Raw genomic sequence first — 24,324 nt, 5'->3', positions numbered from 1 at the left:
ATTAGGGTGGTTGTAGGGACTGTTTTGGGATCAGTTCGGGACCACTTAATAATGGTTTTAAGAACTATTTCAGGGTCATTTTCTAACTATTTCCTGGTTCTTCCGGAGTAATTTCGAGGTCAATCGGGGTTTTCCGGGGTAATTAAGGGATCACTTCGGGGTAATCTCGGAATAGTTTTGCGAACAATTTCGGGGTCATTTCGGTCCCCAAGCTCGTAAGTGCCAATTAACACTTCACACAAAATCAAAGTTCGATGCAAATGGAATAATCGTTGAGTTGCGACTATTCAAATAACATAAATAAATCAACTATTCGCATAGTGAAATACTATTACGTACAAAAGTCTAAAATCAAATAATAGAATTTGAAATTTCAAGCCTATTGTTTTCAAGGAAGTAACCAAAAAGTGGAACGAAAGATTGCAGATAACGTATGACCCTTGCGTCACTCAGCGACATGTTTTCTCCTGAACTAAGCATAAGGTTTCAAGTTTCTAGCTCAATAGAAAGTGAATAAAAATAGGTCGGAAAATTCCGATGTACTGTATGGATTTTCTAAAAATCTCTACATCCCTGCCTAATCTAGAAGAGTTATTTATCTTTGGTATTGCATTTTCAAAGGGCACTAAGTTATGTTCAAAATTTCAGATCTCTAGGTGATGGGGAAGCTTTTAAGTAGCTGCTGCGAAAACTTTCCAAATTTGGATGAGTTTTTCAAAGATGTAGTAGTTTTAAACCCTGAATTACCATCTCAAAACCTCACCTGGTTGGGCGCTGGTAGACACTCGCTCACAGAAGTCGTTGCGTTTCCTCCGTTGCGGACTTGTCCGGTCAAACGGTTCCGTTAGGTGGCGCCACCCTCTGTGGGGCCTATAAACACGATGAACAGCGGTATACGCCTTCTTCATTTTCTACCAACGATTAACCAGGTGAGTGTTTTCCCATATATCTACTGGTATACCGATTTTTTGATATAGAGGCCTGTGCGATAGGCTTTTGTTATATATAGTTACTCAACAAAATAATACCCACTTGGTTTATACTGAAAAAAATCAAATGCAGTGGCTCACAGCTTAATTGATAATTTTCATTCAAAATATCGCAAATTCCCTAAAAGAAACCACATTCAAACAAGTAAGGAAGGCTAAGTTCGGGTGTAACCGAACATTGCATACTCAGCTGAGAGCTTTGGAGACAAAATAAGGGAAAATCACCATGTAGGAAAATGAACCTAGGGTAACCCTGGAATGTATTTGTATGACATGTGTATCAAATGGAAGGTATTAAAGAGTATTTTAAAAGGGAGTGGGCCATAGTTCTATAGGTGGACGCCATTTCGGGATATCGCCATAAAGGTGGAAAAGGGGTGACTCTATAATGTGCTTTTACGATATGGGAATCAAATGAAAAGCGTTAATGAGTATTTAAAAGTAGTGGGCCTTAGTTCTATAGGTCGACGCCTTTTCGAGATATTGCCATAAAGATGGACCAGGGGTGACTCTAGAATTTGTTTGTACGATATGGGTATCAAATTAGAGGTGTTAATGAGTATTTTTAGTTCTATAGGTTGACGCCTTTTCGAGATATCGCCATAAAGGTAGACCAGGGGTGACTCTAGAATGAGTTTGTACGATATGGGTATCAAACGAAAGGTGCTAATGAGTATTTTAAATGGGAGTGGGCCTTAGTTCTATAGGTGGACGCCTTTTCGAGATATCGCCATAAAGGTGGACCAGGGGTGACTCTAGAATGTGTTTGTACGATATGGGTATCAAACGAAAGGTGTTAATGAGTATTTTAATTGGGAGTGGGCCTTAGTTCTATAGGTGGACGCCTTTTCGAGATATCGCCATAAAGGTGGACCAGGGGTGACTCTAGAATTTGTTTGTACGATATGGGTATCAAATTAAAGGTGTTAATGAGTATTTTTAAAGGGAGTGGGCCTTAGTTCTATAGGTTGACGCCTTTTCGAGATATCGCCATAAAGTTGGACCAGGGGTGACTCTAGAATGTGTTTGTACGATATGGGTATCAAATTAAAGGTATTAATGAGGGTTTTAAAAGAGAGTGACCCTTAGTTGTACATGTGAAAGCTTTTTCGAGATATCGACCAAAATGTGGACCAGGGTGACCCAGAACATCATCTGTAATACCGCGAACTTTATTCCTGTCAAGATTCCAAGGGCTTTTGATTTCGCCCTGAAGAACTTTTTCATTTTATTCTACTTAATATGGGAGGTGTCACACTCATTTTTCAAAGTTTTTCCTAAAGTTATATTTTGCGTCAATAAACCAATCGAATTACAATGTTTCATCCCTTTTTTCATATTTGGTATAGAATTATAGCATTTTTTTCATTTTTCGTAATTTTCGATATCGAAAAAGTGGGCGTGGTCATAGTCGGATTACGGCCATTTTTTATGCCAAGATAAAGTGAGTTCAGATAAGTACGCGAACAAAGTTTAGTAAAGATATATAAATTTTTGCTAAAGTTATCGTGTTAAGGGCCTAGCGGAAGGGCAGATGGTTGACTGTGTATAAAAACTGGGCGTGACTTCAACCGATTTCGCCCATTTTCACAGAAAACAGTTAACGTCATAAAATCTATGCCCCTACCAAATTTCGCAAGGCTTGGTTAATTTTTGTTGGACTTATGGCATTACACGTATGCTAGGCTAATTAAATTAAAAAGGGCGGAGCCACGCCCATTTTGAAATTTTCTTTTATTTTTGTATTTTATTGCACCATATAATTACTGGAGTTAAATGTTTACATAATTTACTTATATACTGTAAAAATAATCAACTTTTTGTTAAAATTTTACTTTAAAAAAATGTTTTTTTTTAAAGTGGACGTGTTCTTTATCTGATTTTGCTAATTTTTATTTAACAAATATATAGTAATAGTAGTAACGTTCCTGCCAAATTTCCTCATGTTATCTTCGACGACTGCCAAATTACGGCTTGCAAAACTTTCAAATTACCTTCTTACAAAAGTGGGTGGTGCCACGCCCGTTGTCCAAAACTTTACTAATTTTCTATTCTACGTCATAAGGTCAACCCACTTACCGTCTTTGATAATGAATTATCTTCCATATATCGCATGAACAAAAATGCAATTTGTATGTGGGAAATTGCTCAACACCCTCGACGAAAAAAATTCTGAAAATTCAGGAAAAATTTTGAGCTATTTCTAACTTGCATATTATTATACTAAAATTTATTGGGATACAAAAATGCACACTCAAAATTTTTCTAGAAATTCTGAAAAAAAATTTGAAAATTTTGATGTTCATTTTTGAAATTTTGATTAATTCTCCTTACCTTCGAATAAGCTTTCACATTTTTTTGAATGTGGTTTCTTTTAGGGAATTTGCGATATTTTAAATGAAAATTATCAATTAAGCTATCAGGCGCTGCATTTGAGTTTTTTTCAGCATAAACCTAGTGTGTATTTATTTTGTTGAGTAACTGTATATATACATATACATTAGAAGATTGTTTCACAGATAGGCACAACTGGTAAGTTTTTTTTATCCACATCGTGTGTTTCAAGAACCGGCTCCCCAGAATTCCCCGTTTCCGGAATTCACAAGGAATTCCGGCTACTTTGAATACTCCGCTCGAACATGTGGAATCAAGTACAATTACCATTACCATTACAAATACTCAGTAATTAAAAACACAGTTTACCAAGTATAAATACATTTTATTAGTAATTAATATTCAATACCCATATTTCCAATTCTTTTCCAATTAAGGCTCAAATAAATTCGACTTTTGTGCGCTTTGAAAACACACGTCTCAATGGTTGTGTTCTCAATCCACCGGCAAAGCAACGGGAACGCCAAAATAACAAAAAGGGAATTCAGAATTACTATGTCTTCTTTTTCGAATAAAAAAATTTGTTATTTACTTTTTTTGAATGACGAAAAATCAAAATATGAGTTCCCCTCTGCGTTGGATATGGAAGGAAAATTTTGAACCTGCGTTCTTTCGAAGTGACGCCAGCGCCAAAACAACGCAAAAGTGAATGTGTTTGGGCCTTTACTTTTAATTACTTAAAATTATTTGAAGTTTTTCACAGTATTGTAATAAAAAAAACTTTTTCATCTTGGATATTTTTTGTTAAATAGTACCCACGTTGTTTTTTAGAATAAATTAATACTTGCGGCGGTGTACCTCCGAGGAGGTTTGGGTCGAGCCGTTCTCAAAGGTTGGGTCGCGCTACTTTTCAATTTTTCCGGGACATAAACCTGGGGCTTCGATGTGTGAGCAAAATTAGAGGCAAAATGAAACTGTTCAGAAAGGCTGAGCATTAGCACAGAAATTGAGTATTGGGACATTCGTGATCAGCACTTTTTAAACGGTTTTATTGAGCTTGACTTGGTTGGTTGGCTGTAGTGATGGCCGATACAGCGACTTTGAACTATCAGTGAAAATAGTGACGGCGATTTTTGAATCGCGGCTATTTTTTATAGCTATAGCGATCGCTTCAATTTATTTTTAATAAGCGAATGTGCAATTTGTATACTTGGATATAAAAAAGGAATGTTTAAGTTTGTTTACAGGAGTAGATTGAATGTTATACATTAATTTAGTTTAGTATACAGAACCAAAGTGGAATAAAAGAAGAGAGAAAAAGAAAAAAATATGTACCTTTTATTGTAAACTGATGTAATGTGAAATTCTAATTTTCTGCGATATTATGATAGAATATTATTAACTGGCTGACGACATTATGTTTAGTCTCTTATTACACTCAATGAGATGAAACTAGCGGAAATAGATGTATATGCATCTTTGTTTTATAATCCTTGCTAATTTAAAATGCTTTGATTTTTAAATGTAAGATGAATCAATCCGAAATAAATCTGTATATGTAACACCATAAAAACATGATTTATTTACTATTATTTTTATACTACACCGATGTATTCAGAAATACTCTGTATGAATTTATTATGAAAGTTGTATTTGGCTGCATAATGTTTTATAGTAAAGTGAATTAATTTTCAATGAAAAATGAAATGCAAAAATATAGCAAACTCTTCAAACTATTATAAAAATATTTTTTAACAGAAAATTAGCCACCCACTTCAGTGCCCTAGAAATTAGTCGGAGAATTCAGCCATATAATATGAAAAAACTTGAATTGCATTCTCCCAAAAAACTTAAATTTTGAGTTACATCTGTTTACAATAAGACGAGTGATATGCATTTCTATAATTATTTTATTTTTCCATCAAAAACACAAATTTTATAAAACTGCGAACAGCTACTTCCTATAAGTATTAACTTAGGAATTACACAGGCAATCAATCTTAAACCAGGTCTAAGGACCTAGGTCTCTTTGGCGTCATTTATAATTAAAAACAAAAAAAATTCTGTCATTTAATCCCTTTTATACATTTCATGAAATATTTATATGAACGGGGACTTTTGCAATTATCACCGGGCTTTGCATGCGTTTCATTTATGGGCTCCTAAAATTGTCACATATCACTTCTTTTTTTACTATAATTTGCTCTCATCTTTCACTCGATATTAAAACGGATTTTTAATAAATTAATATAACGAAATTTTCGCAGCCAAAAAGATCAAAAAGTCGTTTATAAAAATATCAATTCAAAATAACGTCACCTGAAAGAGCAAACTAGTTAACAGTAAACACAACCGAGTGAAGAAATATCGCTTCATGAAGAAATATCGCTATTGGCGAAATGCTGCCAGAGGTGATTGTCATTCAAAAGAATCGAATGAAGGAAAATCGCCAATCACTGATATATTTGGAGAGAAATTAGTGATGAACGATATTTCACTATCGGTGATTGCACCGCCGCTATCACTATTAGTATTAGAATTTCATGCTAAAGGAAAATCGCCAATCACTGATATATTTGGATAGCAATAGCTATCACTATAGCAATTTTTCATTCGCGGCGATGCAATCACTGATGTTGAAATATCGTTCCATGACTAGTTGGCTGGGTGGCACGAATTTTGTAATTGAAATTTAAGTAACTTCCCGATAAGCTACAGGCTTGAGACTTGCAATATTGTTCAGAAACCGATGACAATGCAATAATAAGAAGAAAAAACTCCGGTAGGTAGCGCATGGATCGAAATATTTCAAAAAATCGTATTTGTGGTCCGATTTCGTTCATATTTGGAACACATAATACATACATGAATAGAAAGCGACCTAAAAAATCGCCGCTAGGTGCGCAAGGATCGAGATATTAAAAAAAATCGTATTTGTGGTCCGATTTGGCTCATATTTGGAACACATAATACATACAAGAATAGAAAGAGAACTATAAAAAATCGCCGGTAGATGGCGCAAGGATCGAGGTATTCAAAAAAATGGTATTTGTGGTGCGATTTGGCTCATATTTGGAACACGTAATACATACATGAATAGAAAGCGACCTATGACAAAAATCGCCGCTAGGTGGCGCAAGGATCGAGATATTCAAAAAGTAGTATTTGCGGGCCGATTTGGTCCATATTTGGATCACATAATACATACATGAATAGAAAGCGACCTATGATTTGGCTCATATTTGGAACATATATTACATACAGTGCGGTAGAAGTGACATCAAAATATTTTCGAGTTCGAGGAAGGACAAGCATACCTGGCGAAGAGTCGAGTAGAGATTATGTACTGAGGACTTAGATTGTAACAAATTGTCAGGAAAGAGTCCGTGTAATAATGAGTCACCAAATGAACTAAATAGAATGAGAAATAATTGGCAATTAAATAAAGACTAAAAACTTGAAAAACTTTAGAAATTTCATGCGCCCAATGCTTTCATTTAATTGTGTGATCAACGCACAAAAAACCACAAAAAACACAAGGAAAGCTAGACGTCGAAAAGCTTCGATCACAATGGACTGCCAATGATTTCGCAACTCGAGTCTCACAACTGCTCTCTGAGAGCACAACTCACCCTGAAGGAATACAGGAGCAGTGGGAGCATATCTCCAAAGCACTTCGTACTGCCGCCGAAGAAAAAATTGGTTTCCGGCGGCCGCGAAAAACCAACTGGTAGGATGAAGAATGTCGCGTTGCAACCGAAAGAAAAGACGCTGCCTACAGGGCTACGTTAAAAGCGAGCGCGACAAGAGGAGTGTGTGAACGCTATCGTGAGCTGAAAAGGGAAGCGATACGCCTTTTTAGGAAGAAAAAAGCAGAAGCAGAAAGGCGTGAGTGCGAGGAGCTTGAGCTGCTACCCACCAGGAATAACGCCCGAAAATTTTACCAAAAAATACGGCGACAGACGGAAGGTTTTAAGACCGGGAAAAACTCCTGTAGGAACGAAAACGGCGACCTTGTAACTGATGTCCAAAGAGTGCTTAGATTATGGAGGGAACACTTCTCTGCTCTCCTAAGTGGAGGCAGCAATTCACCACGCAGAGATGAAGAACCGGATCCCGCAATCGATGATGATGGAATATATGTCCCCCGCTCGATTATGACGAAGTTAAAATAGCAATAACCAGACTGAAAAACAACAAGGCCGTGGGCGCTGATGGATTGCCTGCGGAGCTATTCAAGTACGGCGTCGAGCAAAGAGTCAGCTCATACGCGCCTTGGCAACCACGCTACTGTTGGCAGCCATAATTTCGAAATAGTAAAAGACTTCGTTTATTTGGGAACCAGCATTAACGCTAACAACAACATCAGCACTGAAATCCAGCGAAGAATCAATCTTGCCAATAAATGCTACTTTGGACTAGGTAGGCAATTGAAAAGTAAAGTCCTCTCTCGGCGAACGAAAATCATACTCTACAAGTCACTTATCGTACCCGTCCTGCTATATGGGGCAGAAGCATGGACCATGACAACAGCAGATGAAGCGGCTTTGGGAGTATTCGAGAGAAAAGTTCTTCGAAAGATTTATGGACCTCTACGCGTTGGCGATGGCGAGTACCGAAGAAGATTTAATGATGAGCTGTACGAGCTATACGCAGACATCAACATAGTCCAGCGAATTTAAACGCAGCGGCTGCGCTGGCTAGGCCATGTTTTGCGAATGAAAGATGATGCTCCGGCCACGAAAGTGTTTCTATCGGACTAAAAAAATATAAATACAGATTTTACTTTTATATGTGGACTTTTATGGAAAAAGTTCAAAAAATAAAAAGGATGCATGATTCGACATTATATTGCTATAGGGATACCTGGGAACTCAAACATTTTCACCTAGGACAATTTTTTGACCAGGACTTTTTCGACTCCGAAAAAAAAAAATTATTTTCCGTCCCTGGCCATAACCGTTTAGACGGTCAAGCGCCAATTAAGTAAGTAAGTAAGATCAACGCTCTAGATTGATGAGGGGTATGATGACTAGTACCTAGGACCTACCTAATTATTTTTTAGCTTTTAGTATTATTATTACTTCATGTAAGTATTGTTTTCAATAAAACCGTTTAACCAAAATTTTTTTTTTAATTATGCTATATGAAAAATTTGAAAAGGTTTGTCTAAAAACTTGTATTCTTTCACATAAGTTTGCATTTCTGTAATAGAAAGTTGTTTGAAAACTCCACTTACAACAACAGGTCGTGTTGGGATGATCGCGAGGTTGCCAAATTTAGCGGTTTCGTGAAATTTATTTTCTTAAAGCTGAGGAAGGGTACAGCCGTAGGAAATATAATGTTAAGAGAGTACTCGTTGAAGAAGCTTGAAAGTCGTGTTCATCACCTCTCATTAGTCCAACAGTCGCACAAACATTGTGAAAAAGCTACTTTACTGTTTTGTCTCTTTAAGTTTACTATATATAAGTAAACAATTGAAAGTAGTTGAAGGTGTTTGACATAGTTGATCGGGAATTGAAAAAATGTGTATTCATTACCAAGTACAAGTGCAAAGTAATTGTAGTTGATAATTAAATTTTATATTTACCAAATATTTGTAAATAACCAGTTACCATTACCAAGTTTGTTCATTACTGCACAGCTCTGGCTTTTCACGATCCCTGCGCCATCTATCTTTATGTTATACATATGACCAGATGTAGTAAATATTTGTACCCTGAATTTAATGTTTACTCTATTTTTATTCGGCAGGATCATATCTGAAATTATACAAATATAAAGCCTCATTAGCATAACTTTTATTTATTTCACGATCATTTTATTCATTTACATTTCATGGATTAGACTAAAGTAATTTGAGAGCATTTATGAAATAGCAGAATGAAAATAATAAACTATTTAAAAGCCGGAAGGATAATATCCTAGATTAAATTTAGAAAGAGCCGGGAAATCGTCTCTTATCCCTTCTGTATAGCCCGTAATCTTTGCACTTTTGAGTATTCACTAGCGCACTTATCAGCGATCTCGTTCCTTTCAGTTATCAGAAACCCAACAGATGGAAGCATTCAAAGGCTTGAGAGATTCCAGAATTTGACGCACGCACTGAAAAAAAATTATCGACAAAGCGTTGCTTGCTTGGACTGTGTTATTTTTTTGCTGGCCTTTACTTTATTTTGTACACCTCGGCTTGGAAAACTTTACTATTATCGCACTAGGCCGAAACCCTTTATTTATATCTTTTCCACCAGAATAAACATTCTAAGAACCTGAGAGTGTGTGGGTGTGAACATTTCCTATAAAATATAAACAAACCAGTCCCTCAAGCTGTACATTTACTGAGAGAAACAATGATCGGGTTCTAGTGCTCTGCATTAGCAAATTTAAGAATTAAATTTTATTAACCACGAAAATACTTATATATTATGTAGTAGTAAGGTGAAAGTGGTGTGGAGATCGCGTTCCCAGAGTACTTCTGCCATACAAAGTTTCTCGGTGAAAATGCATCTGACTTGCAGGTACCCATCGGAACCATCGAGCTACATGTAGTCAGTCTTTCTTGTATAAATATCCAGTAGTTCATATAACTTTTTTTTTTTTTTTTTTTTTAGTTCATATTACTAATGACACTTCCTGGTAGGTACAACCATCACCGCCACCCCGATCCTTGGTGAGAGCTTTCGCCATTAACACCCTCTCCTGGGGTCAATATTACTAATTCGCCGTCGTCACTCTGGTAAGGGCTAACAGCTTTAATATCCGAGCGTGACCATTTCCAATACTATCACCAGAAGGTGAAAACCGCCGTTTGCTAGTACTAGATATCTCACAATCAAGAACCATCTCCGTCCTTGGATCGCTACATACTCGTCGACATTACCTACGACAGGCCGCCCTCTTACTGTTTTTTTTTGTCTCTCAACTGGACTCAAGGTTGTGGATTTTCTGGTTTAAAAGCCGCATTATGCGATTGTTTGTAATCAATACATTAATTTACTCGATATATATGTATTTAATGGGGCGGGGGAAGGTGAATTATAACGCAAATACCTGTCTTTGTAGACTCAACTCTACGGTGTCAAAACGAATCTACTGCATAATCAATGGCCCTGCTGCATGATCAGTTCCATGTTGCCTGCTCTAACATTTCTTAGCCGAGTCGTTTGGTACCAAATTGCTTGTAATCGGGCGATTCAATTACAAGTCCTTACCTTGGTAAGATAGGAGTGTATCAAGCTCCAGCCATTTTATGGATAATGGCATCCGGTTGTTAGGCAACTCAACCCCGGATCATACCCTGCAAAAATCGTTGGATCATATGGTCCACTGGAGTACTTACCATTATACTCCACTATAATGCAGCAATGGACTAACTCTTGTTTCTACACGAACATATTGTAAGCCGATCAATGCTCGTTTTTAACTATTGTAATCACTACACGATGTTTATTGGACTGTGGGTACTCCATGGATTACTCTGATGTAATGCGGAGCTGGAGTATATGGTCCAGTCCTAGGACATCGCAATGTTAATTGGACCATATTTTTTGTATAATTGTGCTTAATTTTGGAGCACTCGCTTGGTCCATAGCGAGTACTCCATACATGCATGCATTTTTTGCAGGGTAGTAAGTTCTTCTCTGTCCACAAGCAATTCGCCTGCAACATGTTCTGTGTGTAAAGAGAAGATACATGCTACAGTCCCACAATTTAAATACAAGTATTAGGGGCATTGTGAGCAACCCTTGCTAAGCACCACAAATTTGGAACACAATTTAGGGATGTGACACAACCTTTTAAAGCCTTATGATCCACAACGCACCTTCGCTATGAACTAAATATCGATGTAAACTATCAGTACAAATGTCTTTCTTTATGAATAACTACTCAGGTGTTCCATAGTGAGAGCGTCATATAATTCCTTGTAAATAAAACTATCTGTTATGGCGAAACAAACATTGATGCTCACAAGTACTTACGACACAAGCACTCGCAGGGTACACTTCATTAATCATATTACTAAACCACTTGCACATTAAGATACATCTCATTAGTCATAGGTACTACGTTCACTCAGTTATACGCTCTTTCGCCGTGAATGACTACCAATGTAATCTATAAGTACAAATGTACTCAAGATACATCTCATCATTCACAGGTACTAAAAACGCAAACCTGATCATATAGCAGGTCCAACGAAGTTTCCAAAAATTTCAAAAAGAAGCGTGGGAACTACTCACCCTTACAATTATCCATAATTTTCCACGACGAGGGACCCTGTTGCAACTGAACTACCAGCTAAACGTTTCTCGTTCATTTATATGCAACCTTCGACTTTACCAACATTATTTGCTACATTTATTCAGCTCTAATAAACTCGCCATTGAATATTTCTCTTCCTTTTATACATCCTTTATAAACAACGTGCATAATTTAGGGATGTAACCAACCTTTTCTTTGACGTTCCGCAGAAGCGTCTTTGAATTACTTGTGTGCAGATTAGCACGTACTTGGGCAGCCTACTCCATATGAGAAGTACATGAGTAAACTTTCTTGCCCACCTCCCACCAAAGAATACAGTATTACTCCGAAGAGAATACTATATTGTCTGATTCGGCGGCTGAAGCAACAGCATTACTCCGAAGAGAACAGTGTCAACTCCAACGAAGAAGCGAACTTCCTCAGAGGCGATCCTACGCATTCTGGGTTACCTTTCCAGAAATACGATCTGAAACCACAGCCCCTGCGATGCTCCCACAAGGGGGCCATCCCAGGACAGGAAGGTGAGACCTGAAAATTCAGATCACCCGGCTTTATTTCCTGCTCCCGCGGTGACAGTTTTTATAAAGACCATGCTTGGGGTCCCACAGGGTGATACCAGCGTTCTCCCTGCTCCCTTTCGAGTAAAGCCACTCAGGATTGGTTAGCCTTATCGTCACTAATAAGATGACGTACATTTGTTACTGTTAGGGTGCACTGATAGGTTTGGAGTGTGAAGATCCGAAGATCAAACACAAACCAATTTAAACACCAGTATAATCCCTTTTCGTCACTAATACGATGACGGTAATTTTGTCAGGGTGGTCTACCCACCATTTTCGTCACTAATAATATGACGGCAATTTGTTACAGAGGTGCACCTGCGCAATACACCCCTTTTAGGGTGCACTGATAGGTTTGGAGTGTGAAGATCCGAAGATCAAACACAAACCAATTTAACCACCAGTACAATCCCTTTTCGTCACTAATACGATGACGGCAATTTGTTACAGAGGTGCGCTGTCGGCTTGGATTATAAAAATCCGAAGATCAACATAAACCAATTTAATTAGAAAACCAACAATACACCCATTTGTGGATTATAGTCGCCTCTTACGACTGGCATGCCTGCCGTGGGCATATTCTACTACCCCTAACCCGCAGGGGGTATGGGGCAGGGGAAGTGGGACCTCCATCCGATTCTGGATAGACTAAGCATACATCAGCCTTTGTCCAAACCGACCTCATAAGACTTTTTACAGAAACCGCGCGGGAAACACCAACGTACAAACTTGAAGAGCTTAAACGAATTATATATTTTTTTCCATCCAAATAATCTAAGCTCTTTTATACTTACCTAATTCATAATGGATACGTAACTAAAAATTATTAAAAACTTGAAATAAAACAGTTTCGACTAGGTTAGGTTAGGTTGAACTGGCCGGTGCATGAGGACCTCACATAGACTGAATGAGTCCGTAGTGTTACCAGAAGTTTGTTTTAACGACCAAACTGAAAAACCTTATCAAAAACCAGGACCTATGTTATAAAACCACTCCGTCCTCTTGGCAAATACTAGAAGCTTACTAGGATTTAAACCACTCCTTCAGCCCGCACTTCCTATATCTGCTATCACTGACCAAGCCTAACCGTGTTGTTTCGCTGGAGCACTCTATGTCCGTACAGAAACTTTTCCATGAGATTCTCTTCGCCCTGGAAGTTTCACGCTTGTAGATCTCAGTAGATCCCTGTACACGTCCCGACACGCTTCGCTTTCCGCGGTCTTTGCTAGCTTAAACATTTCTCTTACCTATCTTCTTAGAAGACTCAGCTCATTGCTCCACCACGGCGGCTTTACTTTTCCTCTGAATCTTCTTAGAGGGCAAGCTTTGTTGTACGCAGTCATAAGCGTCCTAGTTAGCAATTCATTAGACTCCTCCAGTTCTTCGACATTGGCAACCTCTTTGGGTTGTCCCCAGTTTCGTTTCTACCTGTTTCTGGAATTTAGTCCAGTTTGTTGACCTAGGGTTTCTAAAGGTTCCTCCCTTCTCTACCCTCTTTAGGGGGATGCTGAATCTGATATACGCATGGTCGGAGAAGGATGGTGTATCAAGAACCATCCAATCATACCTTGATATATTACGTTCGGAGCTCAGTGTAATATCCTAAACATTGCTGGATGTTGGACCAATCTATGTAGGGACATTTCCCCTGTTGGCTATCTGCAAATTCGTTTGCAGGATGTAACAAAATAGAGTCGTCTCTCTCGTTCGTATTTGCTCCTGCCCACGCATTGTGGTGCGCATTTGCATCCGCGCCTATGACCAACCGCCCTTTGCGCCCTTCGTCCTATACTAGCCTCTTGCACTCCATCGGTGGAACCTCCGCAGCACTGGCCATGTAGTAGGATGTCAGGATGAGTGCCTGCTTATTCCTTTGCTCAACGGCCACCACTACGAGGTCCTCAGTAGTGTAATTAGGCAACATATATGAATGCAGCTGTTTCCTTACCATTACTACAGCTCGCACCCGTCCTTCCGTTTGCGCATAGTAAACGCCAAATCCGCGCGCGCTAAGTCCAGAAACCTGTTCTCCCGATGAGAGCCAAGGCTCCTGGATCAGCGCCACGTCAAACGAACCCTCCTCAAGGGTTAGGAAGAGTTCGCTCGACGCCACTTTACTGTGTTGGAAGTTTATCTGTAGGACTCGCAGCACCATTGGGCTGTTTGTCCCCCTCCAGCACCTTCGTCGTGACGTCGTTGTCCTCCGCTAGCACTTTTGGTTTAGATTGTTCGAAGCCCCATTCAGCCTCTTGTAACTGTTGTGCCGGGTGCTCCTCTGTGCGACTCACAGCACCTTCTGGCTATTTGTCCTCTTCTAACATCTTCGTGGTGACGTCGGCTACCTCCGCCTGTCTTTTTTCCCTTAAGCTTTTGAGGTCCTTTTCGACTTCCCCTACTTCCAGCGTGTTAGGATTTTTATCCTCGGGACTTCTTTTCCTGAGTCGCATATAAATTTTGCCTGTACCAAAGGACATTTTTCCAAGCTGCGTGTACCTTATATCCTACGCCTGCTTGTTTATTTGGAAAATGTAAAACTGACCTTCCTCCGTAGGCAGAGATACAGTAAGTACTTTCCAATCCTGTGTCGGTATGTTCGGATTCTGATTCTGCAGAAGTCGCAGTGTATCCTCCGACTTCAACACGCATGGTATCCATACCTTAACTTTTGGTACCGTGGGGATTTGCGCTTTATCCACCACCTCAAACCGCGCGTTCGTACCTTGCCTTTGGAGGTTTGGAACCACTTCCTCCAGCCACAGCAAGCTCGTGATGTTGTCGCACGCTATCATCTTCACACCATTATACCATCCCCCCGAATCAAAGGTCGAAATCGAAGGGGCTTACTTGGTTGTTCTCGCATCATCTTAAGCATTAAGCTAATAAGTTCCCTTTCCACAGATCTCCACCTTTCAGTAGTCATCTGTCCGAAAGGACTGCTACGATCAACCAGCGCCACAGTCAGTGACTGCTTTGCCACATCACTCATCTTCTCGGGAAAAGCCGGAGTTTTAGTGTTAACTCCTTTTGGCACCTCCGAGAAAGCCGAAGTCTTGGCTTTAACTCCCTTTAGCACCTCCGAGAAAGCCGGAGTCTTAGCGTTATCTCCCTTTGGCTTATCTCCTACTTCCGTAGTTGGAACTTCCCTCTGACTCGCAGCTTTCGAGGTAGTTGCAACCTCGCTACTGGGGCCCATCTGTCTTACTGCTTTGGGCCTACTTGTCTTGTCTATGCGACTGCCCTGCCTCGCGGTTCTGGGACTAGGTCCTTTCCGCCTCTTGAAAGCAGGCTTGTCGCCTTCCGCCGAACGTTGCCTCTTCATTCTGCCATTCGACGTTCTTCCTCCTCGTACCGGTTGCAAAACCGAGGGTTTTTAGCAGCAAACCTTTTGAACTGCCTTCGACCTACTTCTACCACCTCATGTGGCCATTCCAAGCGCTCGACCTCCACTTCTGTTGGGTCGACCACTGCTACCAGGCGTTGGACAATTCTTAGTGCTGCACGAGCTGCGAGAGAGCTCTTTAACTTCCTCTGCTCCGTACCCTTCTCCACTCTTCTACTCCATTTTCATTTGTGTGCTTTTCCAACACGGAGTTCATTGAATCAGCACTTCTCTCCCTCCCCGAGTTCGACGCGTCGCTTAGTGCGTATTCATCGTCCTTGGCTAGCGACTCAGTCCTCCTCTTATCATCCGCCCTATTACAGTTTGGTGATGAGTCGTTCATCTTGTCGACCACCTGCCCGACAAGGCGTGCTCAGCGGTCCAGTATTATATACGGGGAAAGAACCGTCAGCCACAGCAGCGCCCCTTACTGTGGTAAGGCCATCAATACTTCCCGAGGTGGCCCGGTATCGGGAAGGCTCCGTTCGAATACAGCCGAATTTATCCCCTGGCTGCAAATCTTCCAGGTAGGCACGGTCCGCATAACACCCTGGATTAGGGGGTTGGCAGTTCTTGGTCACCGACATCCCGCCGTCCTCCTATGAGGCGAAATGGCGTAGATGCCAGTTCTAAACAGCTCCGCCTCATAGTCGGGCGCTATGGAGATCGGCTAACCCCTCACACCAACGACAAGGTGCCTACCTTAGTGAGGGAGTTTCGACTAATATAAACTTAAAATTTTTAATTGAAACAACCCCAAATGATAAAATGAATTATTAGGATCAAAGTCCCAACAGTAGTACATATATTAGGTTTTGGCTTAATAGCCCAATATTATTTTACTTGAGTGTAAATAGCATACGTACAAACATACTCAGGTACTTGCTCAAAGTAGAAATATTGCTGTCAGCTGTTTATTTGCGGCTCGCCAGAGCTACATTAAGAATTTAATGGGCGTCTGCCCTTCACCATTCCAAATCTATAATGTAAACGAACAAATATCCTTAGCACGCAACCTTCCAACCATGAATACACATATGTAGCCCAGGATTGTATAATGCAATAAAAAAGTAAATAAAAACACTAATAAGAAAAGCATTTCAGTATGTACATATGCATGTATGTAGGTTACTTCCGCGCACAGGATGTTCTCGGGTCGAACTGGGCTGGCCGAACGAGTTTCTCTACTGCTATGGATTAAGTCAAAAAGGATGTGGTAGCACAACCCATTACACATACATATGTAAATACCTACACACACTCAGAAAAACACTTATGTATCTTAAATGAGGAAAACACCAGTTTACTCGAATTTGCAAGATAAGGACGGCGACATGTATGAATAACGCATTCTGTGGCTCAATTTATTACCACATTTAGGTATATATTAAATTTTAATTGGACCTACTGTGCCCCAGTCCTGGAGGTGGACTCGCGTTCTATAAAAATGTGAAATATAGATTTCATGATTGTTTTCACTGGGACATAAGTTTAAATTTTTTCACTGTGGGAACATTAAACAAAAGTTATATTAAACGCGATTCGACTTTATTTTTAATTTCTTTTAAAGTTATTCTTCTTTGATGATATTTCAGAAATATATGAAAACAATTTATTAAAAAATTATTTTTTAAAAGCAACATGCTTTTATTAAGATTGTGTGTAAATGTCGCAAGTCGGGCCACTTTTAAGAAAGTTACTTAATAAGGATCATATTAAATGGTACATTAAAAAATGTTTATGTGAAGAAGTCGAAGGCTATCAAAGGAATCAAAGTTTTCATGTTTTAACTTTTAGTGAATTATTGTTTTGTATTTCTCTCATCAAAAATTAATAAATTAGGTAGGATTGGTTGGCATGAAATATGTTATTTAAAAGAAAGATAGGAGATCAATCCCATCCTCGCTATTCAACCAAGGCAAATTCTTTTAATTGGGTTGTGCGATACAAATGTACTTGTGGTTGTTTAAGTTTTTAAAAAAAATTTCAATCAAGTCAGTTCATGAATACTTGATTGAATGTGTCCCACAACATATGCATGCGCGTCGTTTTGGCGCTTACGTTACGTCAGCAGCTGGCTTTGAACATGCACGTATTCATTATTATGTTCCAAATCCATAGGCAACGCAACGGGAGCTCCAAAGCAGCTCCTACAGACTTCAAACCTGCAACGTGCGTTTTGTCAAAGCTACGCAAACGTCGAATGTGTTTCGGCCTTTAGGGAAGGATTTCTATGGCGAAATATCATATAAAGTTTTTACTTATTTTAATAGCTATTTTCATAGTTTTGCGGAAATTTTTTGAGTGCATATAAAATATTTTACTATTCTTCTATTTGCATGTGCATGACCCTTCATTAGGGTGGTTCGAAAATCAGTTTATCAAACATAATGTCCCAATGCAGGAAGAAAACCAATATAAAAAGTATCTTATTTTCTAACCTTCATTGCGTTCTCACAGTTAATAATATAAATTATTACAATAAGTCCTATTTTATTGTTATAGTAACGCAAATGTTCCATAGAAGGGTAGTAGTATAATATAACTAAAGGCACCCTTTCACGGTATACACTTTCACTTCGTGAGTTTTCTTGACAGCCAGTGTACAATTTTGTGACATTAAAAACTCATACGCACTGTTGCAGAATGCATTTTTTGTTTTCACGGCGTTTCATGAACATTTTCTCACTGACATTTGACTTTTACATTTAGCGTTCATTGAGCAAAACAATGTGCACACTACTTTTCAAAATCGCATGAAAATTTAAAGTGTACATTTTGTGTGCAAATGAGTTTTCAATAAGTGTACAGTTTTTAGTTTTTCACAGTTAGGGAATCCAGCCCCTGTATACAGCTTTTTTTTTTTTTTTTTTTGAAACGATCATAAAACAATAAAGCTTACCTACCATAGTCAAGTCTACAACCACGAAATTCGTTCAGGACTATATTCTAGGACAGGACAAAAAATATTGTGAGCTAGAATCGAAATCCTGCATGTGTCCCTTTTTGAGAAATTTTATCTCTCCTAAAAGTTGCGATATTTTTTTCACGGGTATCTCTGGTATTATAATGATGTTTATTGTCCTTTGATTTCAAACTGGGACTTTCGGCATGGTAGACAAGTACACTACCTCAATACCATGGCCGCTGCTTTAGCATATATGTTAGTATATATAACAAATCATCATATTTTTATAATTTATTATTTTACTAGCAGGGTACCCGACGTTGTTCGGGATGCGTATCTATATTAAAGTGGCCCTTATTTTTTTTTAATTTTATTTAGTGTATGTGTACGACATCGCACACCTACCAAAGCATCGCAGTACACACGAAAACTTTGCGCCACCTGTCAGCGAATAGATAAACCGAATTGCACCAAAAGGTTTGAGTCCCTGATTAACGCGTGTAAAAGGTTTAAAATCTTAGCTAAACGTATTTCATATTGTAGGTAAATTAAAGATTTTGGAGCAAATACATTTTGACCGATAACTCAGTTATCGATAAATTTATCAAAATATCACAAAATTCAAATGAAACCTGTGACCTTCCTCTATTGTTTGATGCCCATATTGTACGCATATTTAGAGGTTTTAGGTAACGTCATTTTAACCGATTATCGTAATATGGCAGCGTGAAATAATTTTTTTTGGTACGCCACTGTATCTATTCATGAATTTGATTTTTAATTTATATGAAGCTGAAAAAAAACTTTGCAAAGGCATTCTTTGATATTTGTTTGGAAACTAAGTGTATTTGCCTTAGTTTTTCAAAAAAAAAATCCTTAAAAGTAGCTTAATTATAGCTTTAACAACTATATCTACTATAACAAATCATCATATTTTTATAATTTATTATTTTACTAGCAGGGTACCCGTCGTTGTTCGGGATGCGTATTTATATTAAAGTGGCCCTTATTTTTTTTAAATTTTATTTAGTGTATGTGTACGACATCGCACACCTACCAAAGCATCGCAGTACACAAGAAAACTTTGCGTCACCTGTCAGCGAATAGATAAACCGAATTGCACCAAAAGGTTTGAGTCCCTGATTAACGCGTGTAAAAGGTTTAAAATCTTAGCTAAAAGTATTTCATATTGTAGGTAAATTAAAGATTTTGGAGCAAATACATTTTGACCGATAACTCAGTTATCGATTAATTTATCAAAATATCACAAAATTCAAATGAAACCTGTTACCTTCCTCTATTATTTGATGCCCATATTGTACGCATATTTAGAGGTTTTAGGTAACCTCATTTTAACCGATTATCGTAATATGGCAGCGTGAAATAATTTTTTTTGGTACGCCACTGTATCTATTCATGAATTTGATTTTTAATTTATATGAAGCTAAAAAAAAACTTTGCAAAGGCATTCTTTGATATTTGTTTGGAAACTAAGTGTATTTTCCTTCGTTTTTCAAAAAAAAAATCCTTAAAAGTAGCTTAATTATAGCTTAAACAACTATATCTCTTTTGTTTCTAACGCGATTTTAATGAAATAAGTTCTAGATTCCCTTCTGGATTACAGACTATGCAGCTGTGAAAGTCTCATAAAAATCCGTTCGTTAGTTTCCGAGATTATCGATATCATACAGACAAACAGACAAACCGACAAACAGACAAACAGAAAAAAGTGGTGCCGATGGATTCTATGACATTCCAAACGTCAAGTACACTCATTTTTTTTTTTAGGAATCTTGGATGTACAGACACGATTTTCTAGAGATTTATTATAGTAATATATAGATAGAAGATATAGATATAGATAGATAGAAGATAGATAGATAGATAGATAGATTGTAGGTAGATTTATAGATTTTGGAGCAAATACATTTTGACCGATAACTCAGTTATCGATTAATTTATCTAAATATCACAAAATTCAAATGGAACCTGTAATCTTCCTCTATTGTTTGATGCCCATATTGTAGGCATATTTAGAGATTTTAGGTAACCTCATTTTAACCGATTATCGTAATATGGCAGCGTGAAATAATTTTTTTTTTGGTACGCCACTGTATCTATTCATGAATTTGATTTTTAATTTATATGAAATTGAAAAAAAACTTTGCAAAGGCATTCTTTGATATTTGTTTGGAAACTAAGTGCATTTTCCTTCGTTTTTTCAAAAAAAACAAATCCTTAAAAGTTGCTTAATTATAGCTTAAACAACTATATCTTTTTTGTTTCTCACGCGATTTTAATGAAATAAGTTCTAGATTCCCTTCTGGATCACAGGCTATCCATCTGTGAAAGTCTCATAAAAATCCATTCGTTAGTTTCCGAGATTATCGATATCATACAGACAAACAGACAAACAGAAAAAAGTGGTGCCGATGGATTCTACGACATTCCAAACGTCAAGTACACTCATTTTTTTTTTTTAGAAATCTTGGATGTACAGACACGATTTTCTAGAGATTTATTATGTATAGAAGATAAGAAAACGATAACAATTACAAAATAGAAGGCTGTGAAATAGACAGTGAAAAATTCCCAAGAACGATATTAATTGCATATCTGCAAAATGCCGAAAAACATATAAGCTTACGAATATAGCCACAAAAGATTGTGTGTTCTGTGCTTTAAAGTAGATGGTATTCATGACCTAAATAATGGAAATAAAATGGGGGAATAAATGTAAAATTAAACCAAATCATCCAACCAACAGTTTGTGAATACAATAGTATTATAGAAATTTTAGTGTATTAATTATAATATGTTAAAGAATAAATTTAAATATATTTGAAGGTATTTTCAATTAGATGAGTTTTTATATATGTATTCTTAGATACTAAGGCGGTTGCCAATTATGTACTTGTCTACCATACCGAAGGCCCCATGTCCAAATCAAACAACAAGCAACATCATAATAAGACCCGAGGTACCCGTGAAAAAAAATATCGCAACTTTTGGGAAATATTAAAATTCTCAAAAGGGCCACATGGAGGATTTCGATTCTAGTTCAGAATATTTTTTTATCCTGTCCTAGAATATAGTCCTGAACGAATTTCTTGGTTGTTTTGATATTAAAAATCAACTTGTTTATGCTCACTGTGTAATATGCTTGCCAAACCTTTGCTAGGCACTTAAAATCGCTTTACCATTTTCCATCCATCGTAGACCGATATTCCCAAGCATACGAAAGACGATCACTCATCAATTACAACTCACCTCAATGCTTCCCACATTAATTTATGATAGCGATTTTCAAGCCGATATTACCTATATATGGGAAAAGCTGGATTTCAAATCAGGAAAGTTCGGCCTTCAGGCGCAATCGGCGCTTAATAATGCGTGTTGCTTGGGTAGTAAGTCACATAAGTTTAAAAATAAGCTTAAAGTTAAACTATGTTGGTTGACTAATTTTTATTTATTTCGTTCGAATTTAAATCTACAAACAATAATTGAATGCAACAAAATTGATATGCTGGCAAGTTCTGAATCAACTAAATTTTCTGTTGTGTGTGTGTTTGTGCTATGAAATTCATCAAAACAATTTTATTCTGTTTCGACGCCATGGTGTGTTTAGCGTGTTCCGGCTACCACAAACATTTAGAAAAGAGTGCTCACCCTTTACAGTGGTTTGGTAAGAACTCCAAATGCTTATGTGCGATGAAAATCTTCTCATTCAAAATTCATCTGCCTTGCAGCTGCCGTTCGGAGTTGGCGTAAAACATGTAGGCCTAGTCTCACCAGTTAGTATGGAAAATAAAAGCATAGTAGGAGGCTTATTGTTGCTGTTGTTGTACTAACGATAAAGATACTCCGCGAAAGTTTTTGGGAGTGTTATCCGTGAAACAGATCCGGTACGTTCCAGCACCATAACGGCACTAGCCCGGCAGTGGCGTAGTGAGGTTTTCTTGCGAACGGAGCAAAATATTTTTTATTACATTAGTAAAACTAGTATCTATGTGCATATTTTCTTTGCCTTTAAGGAAGGAAATATATCAATCATATCATCAAAATTTTTCATGTCATATTTTTCTTTTTCCACACTTAATAATGTTAGGTCACTCAGACGACCTTGCCCCATCCTTGATCGTAAATATGTCAAAATCAGTTAAAATTTGCTGAATTAATGTTCGCAGCTAGCAATTGATACTGAGATAGTCAAGAGAATTTGAAGTGCCACTCGGAAGTTTGCAAAAATATTTTCCCCATACGAGATTATAACAGTAAGTAATTCTAAAGGAGTTTTAGGTTCAATTCCTTTTCTACTGTGAAGTAATATTTTGTAGTCACATATTTCGATATCTCGAAATTAAAAATAAAAAAAAAATAAACAAATATAAGGCGCGATAACCTCCAAAGAGATCTAAGGCCGAGCTTCTCTTCCAATTTGCGTCGTGCCCCTCTTGATTTTCCCTACAAATTGGCCGGACGGGACCTACATGATTTTATGCCGACTCCGAACGGCATCTGCAAGGCAGATGAGTTTTCACTGAGAGCTTTTCATGGCAGAAATACACCCGGAGCGCTTGCCAAACACTGCCGAGGGGCGACCCCGCTTAGAAAAATTTTCTTCTAATTGAAAAACCTTATTTCTAAAATTTTTGATGTTGCTTTGCCCGGGGTTTGAACCCAGGGCATCCGGTGTAGTAGGCGGAGCACGCTACCATCACACCACGGTGGTCGCCTCGAAATTTGTATTATAAAATTCACCCAAGTTCTTAAAATTTCTTTCTAAATCATTATTATCGTTGTTTAACAAATTTCCAGTGCCTAAGAGAGATCCAAATTTAAAATGAAGGTCATTTAGTCGTGTAAGTCTTGTACGTATTTCTTGTTGGAGACGATCGAGAACACTTTTAATAATGCGAGAAATTTCAAATTCTGCGGAAGACCAACATCTACAGCCGATTTTCCGAGCATTTTACGGCGCCTTCTTACACGTTTTACTATATAAATATCCCATTTTTCACAAAGAGACTTCGCTGTTTCAATTGCTTCTTCACAGAGAGTGCTCGAATTTCGGATAGTTCAGTCGCTAATAATTTAAAATCAGGATACGCTTCTCTAAAATTCATACCCGTATTGTATAATCCGAGCTGCACACGATCAATCCTTCTTAAGACTTCATACCAGAAATTAATGTTACGAAACTAAAATTGAGTATATTTTGCAACAGAATTGTAGCTTCAGCTCAGGTGTCACTTGTGGTGTAAGTGTCCTCTGCTAATTGTTCTACTACATTATCTAGACCATCGACGAGAACGCTAACCGCTTGTATTCTGGCGCTCCATTGTGTTTCAGACGTTTGACAGTGTTAGTTGAAGAATTTTTTAATAATTCCCATCGTAACGTTGAACGTGAGAAAAAAAGATATACATATGCTTTCGATTATTCCACAACCTGTCGCAAGTGTTCCGGATATATGCATGCATTTTTTAGTACAGAAATTTTTTTCCAGAAATAAATATTTTCCACAAATCAAAAAATCAAAAAATACAAATTATCCAAGAAGTTCTGCTTTGCGGACCATTTGGCGCCCCCTGTGAGTAGCGCCCGGGGCAAGAGGGCCCCCTTTCCACCCCATCACTTAGCCACTGTAGCCCGACCATCTCGGGAACGATTAATATGACCACATTAAACCTTCTAGGCCATACCGAACCCCCGCTCCACCCCCAATCTTCCACACTAATAAAACAAATTTCCTAGATCAATTTTTTGGTATAAAAATCGTACATAAGTGACGTATGTCTTGGGTCAAGCGGCTTGCTATATAAACGTACAAATAATAATTTCATCCCCGCTGAGCGGATTGTTCGCTGGGCTTGGGACCCGCCACATCAA

General features: G+C 38.1%; 1 pseudogene; it reads right to left on the bottom strand.

Annotated features, from left to right (window-relative positions):
* LOC137244198 (exportin-5-like) overlaps positions 1-24,324 on the bottom strand; it is a 182,243-nt pseudogene that overhangs the window by 117,575 nt on the left and 40,344 nt on the right.

Source organism: Eurosta solidaginis, chromosome 3, assembly GCF_040869045.1.
Source record: "Eurosta solidaginis isolate ZX-2024a chromosome 3, ASM4086904v1, whole genome shotgun sequence".
Lineage (NCBI taxonomy): Eukaryota > Metazoa > Arthropoda > Insecta > Diptera > Tephritidae > Eurosta > Eurosta solidaginis.
This window is presented reverse-complemented; position numbering and strand designations above follow the sequence as displayed.